The 15,674-nt window shown below is 36.1% G+C and overlaps 1 protein-coding gene across 3 annotated transcripts in view; it reads left to right on the forward strand.

Annotated features, from left to right (window-relative positions):
- The window catches only part of NRG3 (neuregulin 3), a 1,185,022-nt gene that overhangs the window by 540,290 nt on the left and 629,058 nt on the right, over positions 1 to 15,674 (forward strand). The window lies entirely within an intron of this gene.

Below are 15,674 nucleotides of genomic sequence, written 5' to 3' on the forward strand. Positions count from 1 at the left end.
TCCATTGAGTTACAAGTTAGATCCAAATGCATTCACTCTGCTAGACTTAAACATAATCCAGTGAAATAAAATTAACCATCAAACAAACAAACAAATAAAAGTCTGCCCAATATAAGGACCCCTGTTCAATCTTCCTGGTTTTTTAAGATGCAATGAAGACCCTATTAAGTGTAAGTTAATGGAAAAGAGTATTGATGTAAGCCATATCAAAAAAATAGAAGCTCCTTACTATTGCTTGAATATATATATATATATATATATACATTATATATATATATATGACATATATGTGTGTATGTATCTTTAAAGACTCCTAATGTCAAGTTCTTAATCTGTATAATTCCAGTAAAAATCATATGACAAGGAGAATGTATAAGGAGTCAATGCTAATTTCTATTTAAATGATCCAGTCTTTCCCAATATAATGTGTAATGAAATATGAATAGATAGTTCTTGAAAGAAGTACACATCATCAATAAGCAAATGAAAATTACTCAGATCCTTGAATAATCATAGATACAGTAGTTAAAAGAAAAGGAAGACATTTAAGTTGTGTCAATTGACACAAGATTTTTAAAATGATTTTAATTATTTTGTAATTTTACTATAATTTCTCCCATTCTTCTAACTGTGCTTTAAATACAAATAATTACAAACAGATATTATCATTTCACTTTGAAATAAAAATTTTCATCCTATCAATTCTAGTATGTACACTACTGATATCCATACAATTTTACGTTTTTTTTCAATTAAAAACATTTATTTTCTTTCACTTCCACTTCCTTCATTGCATTGGTCTGAGATCTTAATTGTTTCAAAGTTGTTAATTTTTAAAATGTTTTTAAAGCTTAAATTTATCTCCTCCTTCTGCTCATTTCTCTCTACATCATTTCCTGTGAGTCTTTTGATGTTTCTCTGAAATCTTCATTATTTCTTATAGCATAATAATATACTGTTAGATTCACATAACATACTTTGACCATTTCCAAATTGATAGCACCCTCTTACTTTCTAATTCTTTGCCAACACACAACAAAAGGATCTGTTAAAATATTTTTGTACATGAATTATTTTCATCATTCTCTCATTTCTTTTCTCTGTAGGCCTCATAGTGCTATCAGGTCAAAGGGTACAACAAGTTTAGCAACTTTGAGGTCATAGTTCCACATAGCTTTCAAGAAAGGTGCTAGGGTCACTTCACAGATTCATCAAGAGGACGTGAATGTGCTTATATTTTTGCAGCCCCTCTAACATTGTCATTTTCCTTCCCTTCCCTTCCCTTCCCTTCCCTTCCCTTCCCTTCCCTTCCCTTCCCTTCCCTTCCCTTCCCTTCCCTTCCCTTCCCTTCCCTTCCCTTCCCTTCCCTTCCCTTCCCTTCTCTTCCCTTCCCTTCCCTTCCCCTTCCCTTCCCTTTCCCTCTCCCTCTCCCTCTCCCTTTCCCTTTCCCTTTCCCTTTCCCTTTCCCTTTCCTTTCCTTTCCTTTCCTTTCCTCTTCTCTTCTGTCAACTTCCAAAGGTGAATCTTGGGAAACAACAGAGAGAGATGACAGGGGCAAATCATCTAGGCATGGAAAGGGTCAGCTAGTGCAAAGGAACTACAAGAGATAGAAAAAAGTGTGCCAAGAACATGCAAATTGGCTAGTTTTCCTTTATGAGAAAATTTGTGAAGGGGAGTAAGGTGTATCAAGGCAGGAAAGGTAAGAGAAAACCAAATTACGAAGATCTTTAAATTGCATAGGATTTGGTATTTTATCCTCAAGGTGACAGAGACACTAGAGTTTACAGAGCAGTGGGTGGAATAGGAGTTGGGTGGCATGATCGGACTTGGGCTTTAGAAAAAATGGAGGATGATTTGGAGTGGGCAAAGACTAAGAGGGAGACCAGTCAGAAGGCAGTTTTAGTAGGCTATACATGAGATGATGAGGGCCTGAACTAGGATTGTGACTGTATAAATGATGATAAAGGGTTGAGTATGAGAGATGTGAAAATAAAAACAATATTTGGCAATGGACAGGCTACATGGGGTGAATGAGATTGAGAAGCACAGGATACATTCAAGTTGCAGGCCTGGGTAACTGGGAATATGTTGGTGTCCTTGACAATGATAAGGAAATTGGGAAGAGGGTAGAGCTTTGGGGAAAAGATAATTCCTTATAGGACATCTCTAATTGTATGGATGGGGTGAAGTGAAATTAAAGTTGGAAATATTTGTAGCTCAGCACCAAGAGTTGGGCTACATTTAGATGGATGATAGGTATGCTTGCATGTATATATACACATACACACATATGTATGTATACATACATATGTACTTATGTATACATACACAAATACACACAGATAACTTGTGTATGTATGTATATGTACGTATACGAGTTATCTCTTTGCAGATACACACACACACACACATATGAGTTATATGCAAAAAAATAATTAATCCCATAGGAGCTCCCAATGAGTTCCCCAAATGCTATAGTAGAGAGCAAAAAGAAAAGAAAGCAAAGATAGAGCTTAGGGAAAAATCTATATTTAGAGATTATGACAAAGAGCAGTTATACAGATAGGAAGGGAACCAGGAGATAGGAGTGCCATGAAAATGTAGGGAGACACACATATCTAGAATGATGATTAATGGTGTCAAAGGCTACAGAGTGGTCAATGAGAGCCATGGTTAAAAGACTATTAAATTTGGCTACTGGGAGATCATTGATAACTTTAAAGAGGGCAATTTCAATTGAATGATGAGGTCAGAAGCCAGACTACAGGAGGTTAGAAATGAATCAAAGAAAAGAAATGCGAGCATTGCTTAGGGATACTGTCCTCAAGGACATCTTCCTGTTGATCAGTCTATCACCTTCTAGTCAGTCCATTTATCTCTATCTCTCTTTTTATCTACCTATTTAAATAAATAAACAGAATTATATCTTTTCATCTTTATGTAGGTACATCATGGGGCATGTAGTAGGCAACATAGAAATTCACAAATTCTTAAGTGAGAAAGGAACATAGAGACATTTCACTTAAAAGGCCTCATTAAACAGAGAAAAAAATGGAAGGCCAGGGATTTTCCAAGCTAATAACTAAATTAATCTTTAAACCCAGGTTTCCTTGCTACTAAGCCAGTTTTTTAAACTATATGAAATGCTTTCTAAATGCTTGTTTAATTGATTCTGTGAGCCTGATTTATACCTCTTTCCCCAAACTCCAAAATATGGGAGACAGAAACCAAAGAGATCATTGAGAAGGTTCTCATTATTTCTGCCAATTGTCATTCGGGTGTCATGCTACCCTCAATGACCTATGCATATGTCCTTAGTTATATATACAATATGCACAATATGCTGTATATATGTCCTTAGTTACCAAATTTGTGAAGTGCCTGAAGTTACTGATCCTAGAGTCTCTATATCATCTGATTTCATATCACTGGAGGATTCTTATATATTTCTATGTTAGAAATAAATTGACGGTAGATCCTATTTAACCCTTTTTAATTTTCCTTCCAAGCTGATTTTCACTGAAAACAAAGACATTTACATATACTTTCAACATCATTTGGTGCTAAAACTGACTTCATCTTTAAAGCCTTGCTTGAAAGAGATTATTTAGTGACTATTAAAATACGTTTTGATGGATTCATTGGTTTTGGCAAGCATTCTTAGAACATATGTTTTCCTTAGAACATGTTGTGAAAACATGTTTCACTCTATCTTGGAAATATGTTTTTTGCATAGGTTATCCCTGTTTGGAATACATTTCCTCTTAACTTCTCCCTCTTGACAACATAATCTTCTTTCAGGCCATGAACTTTATTCAGAAGAGTAGAGATTGATCTCAGAATTATAGTTTCTAGTTTAAATGAATATAATTTCTTGTTACATGATTTTTGCATATATACATATATTAATTTATTTGTGTTTGGCTATTAGGTGTAGTGTCAAAGCCAGGAAAGTGTTCTTGCTTTTGTGATTTTCTTTCTCAAATTTTGAATCATCTGCTGGAAGCAAGTTTGAAATATTTGGGGCTTACCTAGTATAGACATTATCATTAAGTCATATTTAAAGTAGAATTGCATATTCTTCCTTTGCTTGTTAGCACACTGAATTTAGCATGCACACAAAATGCACATGTGTGTATGTGTGTGTATGTGTCTTTGTCTTTGTGTCTGTACATGCATGCACCCATAGTTACTATTGATGTTCTTGTTTTTGTTTGGGGAAAAGTCACAATAGAGCTAGTTTTGGCAAATCTATCAGAGAGTTAAAGCAACCCCTGAATGCAATGAAAATTCTCAAAATTAGATTGTGGAATTTTCATGAATTATATTTTAAGTCTGCCAGAGTTTCTTAGTCAGTAATTATATTGTTTAATCATATGCTCAAACAGTTGAGCTTCAGGATAATTGAAGGTGAACTGCAAATCTCTCTCTTTTGCTCATTTGGAATATTTATATACCAGGCAGCATTATCAGGAAAGGCAAGTGGGAACAAAATACAAATAAAGATTAAAAGAAGGTTTTCTTATGAGACATAGTTGTATGTCCAATAATGATACACACCTTGAAATCAATGACTATCTCTAGTACACACTGAAATTCCCATAATTTTTTGGACAATTTTAATGTATTGACTAGAAGGTTGGTCAATTTTATATCAGGACAGGTATCCTTTTTTATGTCTAAGAAGTGATTTCTATGATTTTCTTCTTTAGAACCCTTTCAGTAACAAACTAATTCCACATCCTTTGTGTTTCAGAGTCCAGATTATTATTTTGGGCTTATCTCCTATATTCATTTTTCCCCTTTGCACAATGTCCTGAAAATTCTCTTTTCCTTCCCTACATTCAAACACATTCTACATACATTTTCCTCTTCCCTCTACTCCTACACCAACTCTTCTTAGTGCTCTTCAGACTAGTAGAAGCTCCATTACTTATTGTTGATTTTCCATCTCAACCTTTTTTTCCTTTCCCTTTGATCTTGAAAATGCTCAAATAAATTATAATTCATACTTATATTGAGAAACTTATTTATACTGTGAAAATTTTTCTTGTTATTCAGTGCTTTCAATTAACAGATGTGTTTTGGATTAATCCCAAAATTGATCAATTTAGAAATCATTAGCCTATGAGCCCATATATAGACTTGGGTTCTTATCCTTCCTCTGCCAGAGTTCCATTTGGATGACCTTCAACAAATACCTTAACCTCCTTGGTTATAATTCTGTAAATGAAGCAGATGCATTTTTGCCCAAATGTCAAGGAGATATGGAAACATGGGCTACCTCCACATCTTTTCCCTTTACTATTAAGGTAGGCATTACAAATTATCTTCAAGCTTTAATAAGCCTATAGCAATTGTTGAATATAGAATGCCACTGAGAGGTGAGATGTGGCAAGATGTGCCCTGCTTTCAAAGAATCAAGACAAAAAATATTCCTGTCCTATAAAAATAAGGTTAAGGGTCATGGGATCATAGATTTGAAGACTGAAAGGTATTCAGGGATCATTTGGTCTAATTTGCAGATGAATAAACTGAGGCCAAAACAAGTTTAATGAGTTGCAAATAGTAACCCAGATAGTTAGAAGTTGAGTGAGGATTGAAACCCAATTTCTCTGACTCCACACTCAGCATAATTTCCAATTGTACCATCCTGGCTCTCATCTAGAAGATTCTTTCATGTTCTAAAATATCTGATTTTGTGATTTAAGATATAGGGAATTTTTCCTTTTATATCTTGATGAAAAATTAACAAAGTTCTATTTAATTAGAGTTTATGTCCCAATTAGGTAAGTTATAGTTAGATATGGGACTTTTCATGATGTGAACTCAGCATATGAGTAGAAAACCAACACAGACATTCACAATTATAAAAGAAAATCTAGGGCCCTGAATATCACATGAATTGGCATGGGGAGAGATGAGGCAGTAAGACCAGCCAGAAAGCTAATGCAGTTGTCCAAGCAGAGCTCATGTAAGCTTGCACAAGGATAGTGGCTGTATGAATGAAAAGAAATGAACATATATGAAAAATGCTGTGAAGGTAGAAATGACAAGACTTTGCAACAGATTGAATATATGTAGTAAATGTTATAGAGGAATTGGGTGTGACACTTATGTTTTGAACATGGTGACTGGGGGAATGCTAATGTCCTTGACAGGTATAGGGAAGATTAAAACAGGGAATGATGGGCAAAAGACAGTGAGCTGTTTTGAATATGTTGAGTTTGAGATGCTTATCAGATAATCGATTTTGGATGTCCAAAAGCATAGGGTGATAGCAAAATGGGAGAGATTAGGGATGGAGAGAGAGAGAGAGAGAGAGAGAGAGAGAGAGAGAGATGATAGAGAGATCATCAGATAGATGGGACATATAGATATTGATTGATATAAATCTAGAAGTGCATCTTCTATTTGGCTGCCAAAATAATTCTCTTAAAACACAATCATAGCTGTCTCACCTTTCCCACCTACTCAACAGAATCAAGGATCAGATTTGAAACCCCTTATTTGGCATTTAGGCCTGGTTGTCTCTGATCTTTTTAAAAGTCTTTTATCTTACTTTCCTCCAGTGATGCTGGTCTTCTTGATATCCCTTCAACAAAATCCTCCATCTCCTGATTCCTTGCTTTTTCACTGGATTTGAACATTTGTGTATATTCCCACAGGTGTGCATGTACATGTGCATATAAACATACATGTATATATACACATCCCTACCTATATGGTGCATATATTGACATGCATATATTGTACATGTAATTGTGCATATATTGACATGTATAATATATTCATAACTCTGTACATGTTTATATATACACACATGAACACATACTTAAATCATCTGGAAAAAGAGTAACTCAACCTATGAGAAATGATGATGTTATCAAATGAGATAGTATAGAGGGAGAAGAGAACAGGACCACAGGACAAATCCTTGCAGGATACCCATAGGTAGTGGTCATAATGAACCAGTAGATGAGACTGAAAAGGAATGGTCAAATAAATAGGAGGAGAATCATTATCATGAAAACCTGGAAAAAAAGAAGATCTGGGAGAACATGATTAATAATGTGAAAAGCTGAATGAAGTCAAGAAGGATGAAGATTGATAAAAGGCCATTAGATCTGGCAATTAAGAAATTAGGTACTTTCTTTCACACACACACACACACACACACACACATCACCCTATCTAGATGTGTGTTCTTACTTCACTACTTCTGTGGAATGCAAAGAGAGAACCTGAAAAGACCTTAGCATAAAGGGGCCAAGGTCTCCTACTGCATCCTAGGCCAACTTCAGTCATGCTGGCTAATATTTGCCCACTTGACCCAGATGGCTCTGGAGGAGAATGTGAGGCTGAAGACTTTTCACAGCCCTCCCTCACTCAAATCAAAGTGAATTGCAAGTCATGTCATCTCCCTTATTTCATGATCCTCTTCGAGAATGAAGAACAAACCATACATCCATCTTGCTCCAAAACATCATACCCTGAAATCTTCTTTACCATAAATCCTGCTAAACAGTTTTCTTGATATCAATATTCACACCATTCAGCTCGTTAACACCCTGGCTTCCTGAGTCATCTACTTTTCAGATTCTTATGAAGCACCATTCCTTTTTTTTTAACTGCTTTTCCCCCTACGAGCATAGTCAGACCTTTTATATCACTATCATCTACCTCTATTATATGTCACTATTCTGCCACTAAATTCTTGAATTCTTAAATTCCCTCTTCTGAACATAATTTCCTATTTGTCCACCTTTCCCATTACCATAGTTGAATTTGCTCTTTGTTTTCTGATATTTAATCCCTATCTTATCCTCCAATCATTCCTACCCCTCAGTGATTCTAGACCCTTAAGTCTTTTATCCCAGTATTTATATTCCTTGGCATTTCCATAGAATTATATCCTGTTGACTACCTCCTTTTCTGGGATAATCTGCCCCTCTTTTGATTTTCCTTTTTCTCCTTTCTTACTATACCTTCTTGTTCCCCTTTACTAGAGTATCATAATCCTCCTATCACCAAATATGGATGACTGTTCAACTTCTTTCTTCAGCTTTCCCCCTCCCTGGGTACTTTCTCCCTTTGTGATCTCATCCAGATGAATGGAACTAATTATTATCTTAATTTACATATCTTCTATATCTGTAGGTTCAACTCCATTCTTTCCAATATGTTATAGTCCCACATCTCAATCTAGATATCCTATAGTCATCTCCAACTCAACATATCCAAAACCAAATTTGTTTTTGCTAACTGCAGTATTTCCATTGAAGTCATAGCCATCAATTCCATTATCCTTGCTCAAAATCACTGAGACTTGTTACTCTCCTTTCTCTGGGTCTCCTTAATGAACAATTAATTAATAACTAATAATTAATTCATTAATTAATTAAATACTCTCCTAAATTCCATCTCTAAGGTTTTTTTAACTTCCCTGTCATCTACACTAATAATACACTCAGATCCATAATTATATCTCATCTCTAGATTGTGGTCTAGGCTGGTGATCCTATCCCTCATCTCTGTAGTCTGTGCTTCTCATAAATAGAAAAAAAATATGTTACTAAAGCCCTCTGCCCATGTCATTCCCTTATTGAAATTACTTCAGTGACTCCCTATTGCTCATTGAATAAAACATAAACCCTTTTCCAGCATATAGTACAGCACCTAGCACATGGTAGGTGCTTAAAATGTAATAGCTGTCTGACTGACTAGCATTTAAAGTCCTCCAAAACTCTGATTTCCACCTATCTATATTGCCTATGCATCCCCTTCATGCACTCCGTATTTTGACCTAAAGAAAAAAAAAACTTAATCTTTTACTTATTTTGGCTTATCATTTGTACAAGGAGACCTCATGATCGAAATATGCTGTTTCCTCATATTTACGTATTGATAACCTTTTATTTTCCTTAAAAATTCAGCTCAGTTGCTATCTCCTCCAAGAAGTCTTCCATTATCATAAAACTCAAAGTGTTTCCTTCCTCCTCAAAATTTTCTAGAGGACTCTGGGGCTCTCTTTGCCTCTATTATCCTTTGGGTGATACATTATTGGACACATGGTGTGTCCCTTATTAGAATGTCAGTGTTTTAATGGCAGGGATGTGGTAGAGTTCATCTCTGATATCCTAACACCCAGTGAATTGTCCTGCCTATAAAATGCTTACTAGATTCTTGTTGAGTTAAACAAACAATTAAAATTGCCACAAAGTAGCATTGATTTATTAGGACGAACAAGCCCAATGGTATTTTTCTCCTCACTCAGAGTTTTAAAGCAGAAACTAGTGATAGATGCTGTAAAACAAAGTTATGCTGCTGGTTATAATTGAGTAGAGGACTAGAGGCAACAAGAAACCATAGAAACAATTCTGACCTTGGAGATGTGAAACCTGAGTCTGAATGCTGGCCTTGACACTGATTTCCTCTATGAATTTGCACAAATTATTTGGCTTTATAAACCAAATAAAAGTCAGAAGGACTCAGGGGTCATTCACTCTGATCCTTTCATTTGACATATGAGGATCGGAGTAAATGACCCCTGAGTCCTTCTGCCTTTTCCAAATCTAGGATTTTCTGATATTTAAGGTCCTTGACAATTTTCATATCCAATGAAAACAGGTAAAAATATAGCCCTGTTCAAATGTTTCAAAGAATAGCGACCAGTCTATTGTACATATTTTTAAAAATGCTTTATTTTTAATTTAACATTATGTTGTAGAATCCATCGTAAAATGCAAACAACATGTCTATATAGAGGTTTGATAGGGAATTGAGTAGTGGCTATTAATAATATTAAAGGTGGAATTCAAGTGAGGCAGCTAGGTCCTATAGTAAATCACACCCTATTATTGCAATTAGGAAGACCTGATTTGAATTCCTGCCACAGAACCTCATAAGTTGTCTAAATCTGAGTTATTCATTTAACCTTTCATGTCTCAGTTTCCTCATTTCTAAAATGAGCAATTTGGACTTGGTGACATCATAGTCCCTTCCTGTTCTAAATCTATGATCTTATAATTACTAAAAGCAACAAAATGTGGCTTTGCAATTGTGTTTTTTGTCATTTTTCCCCTTAGTTTCTTTAGCTATGTCAAAGACATGACCTTCACATTATCTGTCTTTATCAAACCAAACTGTGATGCTTTTATTGATCATCCTCTAAGTAAAACAAGCTTGATGAAATGGATGAAAACTCTTGACAGAAAACATAGATATTAATTAAAAATCTCTCAAATACTGAAAGGGATTGTAGTGCTGCCTTATGCCCCTTGATTTTCTGTTCTTCCAATTGCCTCCAAGTCAGATATTTAGAAGAGAAATACTGAATAATTCAATTCAATTAAAGAAACAATTATTAAGAAACTACTTCTTCATGCCAAGCTCTGGGCAGGAAACACAGAAACAAAAGCAAAACAAATCATGCCCTCAAGGAGCTTATAGTCTGCTGGGGGGGGTATAGGAGGTGTGAATATAACGTATAAAACCAAGTATATGCAGAGTAATTTCTAATGGGAGAAGTTAACAACGAGGGGGAGAGAATGAGGAGAGGTTGGAGGGGATCAGGTGAAGCTTTCTGTGGGAGATTACATTTGGTTCTTTAAAGGAAACTCTGGATTCATTGTGGGGTGGAGGGGTGAAGAGAGAATTTATTCAATAGAAAATTCATTCAATACAAAGTGCAGCCACACTGATCTCAGGTGATGTCAGTGGAAATGCAAATGTCCTTTCTAGCAAATTTTTAAATAATTTTTATATATCTCTCATATGTATGTATATATATATATTTATACCTCATTAATGAGCAAGACCACAAAGGTATGGGTCTGGTCTCCATAAGGCTGGGCTAAAATGTGACTATTTCAAGTTTGTCAGTACTTTTAAAAAGTAGTTTCTTTAATACCACAAAAATTTCTTGATATACTATTCTCCCCCATGAAACCTGCCTAAAAACAAAGATGAACACTTAAATATAACTGAGTAGAGGAAAAAGCACTATAAATAATAATGAATGCACCATTCTACAGCTGATTCCTCTATCCCCAACCTTTCTACCAAGGGAGAGGAAGTATGTTTTATCATCTGTTCTCAGAAGAACCTTCTCAATTTAGCACATTAATACTGATTAATTCACTAGATGAATTAGTTGTAAGGATTGGCTACTGGACCAACTAATTTCACATAGCTGAGGTAGGAATCAAAAGGAGGAAATATGAGGAGGTAAAGAGAGTGATGGATTTGGAGTCTGAGGGATTGGGTTCAAATTCTGGTTCTGCAACTTGTTCCATATGTGAACTTGGACAGAGCTCTTTACCTTCTAAGGTTCCATTGAGCTCTAAATCAATCATTTTATGAAAAAAAATAGGTAAATTGTGGGGATTTGGGAAATAAGACTATGGATATCAAGAAAAGTAAGATAAGGCTACAGCATAGAGGAATTAGTATTAACCTGTAACCTTGGAAGGGGCAGGGGAGGAAGAAAGGAAGGAAGCAAGAGAGGAAAGATAGGGATGGAGGAAAGAGAGAAGGAGGCAAGAGAAGGAGGAAGAAAGGGAGGGAGCAAAGTGAGAAGAAAGGAAGTAAGTGACGAAAGAAGGAGGGAAAGAATCATTGGGTCATTGAAATCATTACCAATTAACTTTTATAGAGTGTAATGCACTGGGCATGGAGTCAGGAATACTTGAGTTTCAACCCAGCCTTTTCTAGCTATGTGTCTCTGAGCAAGTTACTTAACTTCTCTGCCTCTCCATTTCTTCATCTGTAGAAGAAGGATAACGTTAGCACATATCTCACAGGGCTGGTATTAGGATCAAATGAGAGAACATCTAAAGTGCTTTGCAAACCTTAAAGCACTATATGACTTCTAGTTATTGCTATTTTTGTTGTACTCTAGTTGGTGAGAGGGAAGGGAAATTCACAGAATTTTTGACAAAAAGTATGAAGGAGAGAGGGTCAGAGAGTTGTGATGCTACTGGTTCGTGCAGTAAGATGTCCATTCCCTCTTTAGGAATGGCTACAGTTACCATGCACCATGCATTGCTCACCAGGCACCTAGGTGGTCCAGTGCATAGTTTCTGAAGTCAAGAAGACCTGAGTTAAAATCTGGCCTCATACCTTTATTGGCCAAATCATTTATCACCTGTTTCCCTCAGTTTCCTCAACCATGAAATGAAGGTAATAATAGTACTTACCTTGAAAGGTTGTTATGAGGATCAAATGAGATGATACTTGTGGAGCACGTAGCACAGGGCCAGGCACATGGTAGATGCTATCCAAATTCATATTCCCTTCTCCCTTCCCCCTTCCCTATCCATGATAAGTATTCCAGCCCGGGCATGTATTCCAACCAGCTCATTTTTACAGTTGAGCAAATGAAGGTTTGTATTGAAGTGTGTATTGACAATACTCCCACAGATGACAGGTACCAGAGATAAGATTTGAACCCAGATCCTCTGACATCAAATCTAATACTTTTCCTCATAGTACTGTGCTGACTTGTTGAAGGTAAGAAAGAGGAAAACAATGGGTATGATGTTGGAATATCAATTGGCAGTTTGTAATAACAGTCCAAGCCTGAACTAAGAAGAGCCAGAATTAGGGTAGAAACAGCTTAAGGGGTATGGAGGAGCAAAGAGACAGATGGGAAAGAAATGGGAAATGCAGACTCAACAGCACTTGGCAGGCTGTCCATTAAATGTGGGAGGTGAGGAAGAGGGAGAAGTCAGAAGTGACTTGGAGGTTTTTTTTTTTTAATGTGGATGACTAGAGAATGGTACTACCATTAGCAAATGAGGAGAACTCAAGAAAGGAGGAGCTCTATTCTACATGAAGAGTAAGATTTTAGACACAGGAGTTTGAGGTGCTGAGTGGACAAATTCATCATTCATGAATTTGGTTTTATATAGTTTGCTGTTCTTAACCAGAAAGCACATTCTGGCTTGAACTGTTCCTAAAAATAATTGCATATATTATTGTTAAGAGAAAAAACATATATATGTGTGTTGTGTATACACACATATATGTGTATGTATAGATGTACACACATCTATATATGTGTATATTTACATATGTGTGTATATATACATTATGTATTTCCATCACTAACATGTTATATTAGTTTTATATAGCAATATCATCTCATTATAATGTAAGTATCTACTTTAAAGCTTAACTAGAATGATTGCTCTTAATCTGCATCCAGATGGAAGCAGAGAAAGGATAATACACAAGCAGGATTCTTGTAATTATGCTACATAAAATTATTAGGCAATTTAGAAAATTGTTAGTCGGAAACTGCCCATCATCCATAAAAATAATTCTGATTTTGATCTGAAGCTTTTAACGTAAAAGGGATTGGAGTCTCAATGAGATATTCACTTTGGCCTTTATTGTTTAAGTTCATTTGAATTTGTTTTAAAGGAATTAACACCTTTACAAAGTTTAATCCTAGACACAGAAGACATTTGGCCTAGGATATAGCAAAGCCTTTGCAGAACTTAACAATGTGATGATATAAACATGTCTTACTAGAAATAAAAACATTTAATTATACTCATTTTCACCCAGAACCATACTAACATTATCATGAAAAAATCTTTATGCAAACTAAAGTGTCTAAATTTAAACCTCAGTTTATTTTTTTTTCTTTTGAATAAAGGTAAGTCAGGATATTTTGGATCATCTTGAAAATACAAATTCACTCTTAAAAAAAAACTCTTGGAGGTGACTACAATGCTTTCCCAAAACTTTCAAAGTGATGGATATTTTCTCCTAGAAGATCATGTATCTATGTCCGTATTGGGTTCCTGTTGAATAACCTAAACCTAGCTCTAGTTTTTTAAAAACAAACCAAAAAAAAAAAAACACCTGCCCAACAAGTTTTTTTTAAATATATTCATTTCCTGTCACTCTGCAGCTGTCATTGACCCTTCCCTCTTTTACAGAAACAAAGCCAACCAATGCAGCCATTGTGTCAATCAGCATGTGCCACAAGGGAAATATGTTTCATCATCTGTTCCCATTAGTATTTCTGGAAATTTTTTAGCTAAGAATTAATCAACCAAAGATTTGAGAGGAGACTAAACTGTCCATCTGTTTCTATTAATTTACATAAATCTCTTAGATTCAACTTTCAGAAGTGTTTTGTCATGCACTATCAGCCTGCTTAGGAAAATAATAGGGTCATGGGATTATAGATATGGTATTCAAAGGGGCAAACCCAATTATCTTTTCCTTTAAACCCTGCCTCCCTCCTTCTTTCCCTATTACTTTAGAGGACAACACCATCCTCCAGGTCCTTCAGGTTTGCAATCTAGGTGTCATCCTAGGGTCATTACTATCTTTCACCCCTGTGTCCAATCTTTTGCCAAGACCCATGTATCTCACCTTTGCTACATCTCTCAAATATGCTCCTTTCTCTCTTCACTCCAATCAATCATCCATTCAGCCACCAATGTGCTTTTCCTAAGTCTGATCATGCCACCTCTCCCCGACTCCACTCAAAAAATCCAGTGGTTCCCTCTCACCTCCAGGATCAATTTTGGTATTCAAAGCTCTTTTATAACATAGCCTCACCTCAGAATCTGATCCGGTGACCGTAATTTATTTGTTGTTACATGAAAAAGACATTCCATCTTTGAGCTGTAGGCATTTTCTCTGGCTGTCTCCCATTGGTGGAATGTTCTTTCTCCTCATCTCTGCTTACTGTCTTGCCTAGCTTCTTTTTAAGATCCACCCAAAGTTTCATCTTTTCCAGGAAACCTTTTATGTATGCCTCTTAATTCTGGTTCCTTCCCTCTGTTAATTATTTCCTATTTATCCCATCTTTCATTTTTGAAGAGGACCATGGAATAAGGGAAATGATGACAGGACTTGCAGTTGATTTTAATTTGAGTGAGGAAGAGCTGTGTAAGGTCACCAGCCTCACTTTCTTTTCCAGAGCCATCTGGATCCAGTGACCAGGTATTCATCAGGATGACTGGAGATGATCCAGAATGCATGGGAGACCCTGGCCCTTTTAGGCTCATGCCTTTTCATGTACTCACTTAGAGTGAGGTAATGTCCATTCAACGAATAGGCTCTTTAAGAAGTGAGTCAAGGGATGGCCCCTTTCCTTAGAAAAAAAGAAAAATCAGGCTGAGAGGAGAAGACCCTCAGGGCTGCTGTTCTAAAGAGAAACAGTTACCATTGGCATTCATTTTAAGCCTGGAATGACCCAAAATACAGTCATTAAGTGGAGCTTGGGCAGGGACCTATTTTGGTCCCAACTATGAGCTTCAGAGTGAATTTGGTTTAAGATTTTGTGAAGGAAGGAAGGAAGGAATCCATCCAGTAAACCCCAACTTATGTGAGTAGCTTCTGGCCATTAAAATTAACCTTCCTTTGGAGAGAGTAAGGAGAGGAAGAAGACAAGCTGAGTAACTCAGTTTAGCTGGATCCCCATTTAGGCAGCTCTGTCTACTCACAGGTTGTGTTTGTCCTTCATTTTCAAAGAGGACCATGGCATCAGGGAAATGATGACAGGTCTTGCAGTTGACTGATTTGAGTGAGAGAGGGCTATAATATAATTGTGCACTGTGCCTAGCAGCCTAAAACTCTGAGTCCCAAAGTTTTCCTTTTTAAAGTAAAGATAGTAAATATTGTTCATCCTGTTTTGCTTCAATGAG

Source organism: Trichosurus vulpecula, chromosome 8 (assembly GCF_011100635.1).
Source record: "Trichosurus vulpecula isolate mTriVul1 chromosome 8, mTriVul1.pri, whole genome shotgun sequence".
NCBI classification, from domain to species: domain Eukaryota; kingdom Metazoa; phylum Chordata; class Mammalia; order Diprotodontia; family Phalangeridae; genus Trichosurus; species Trichosurus vulpecula.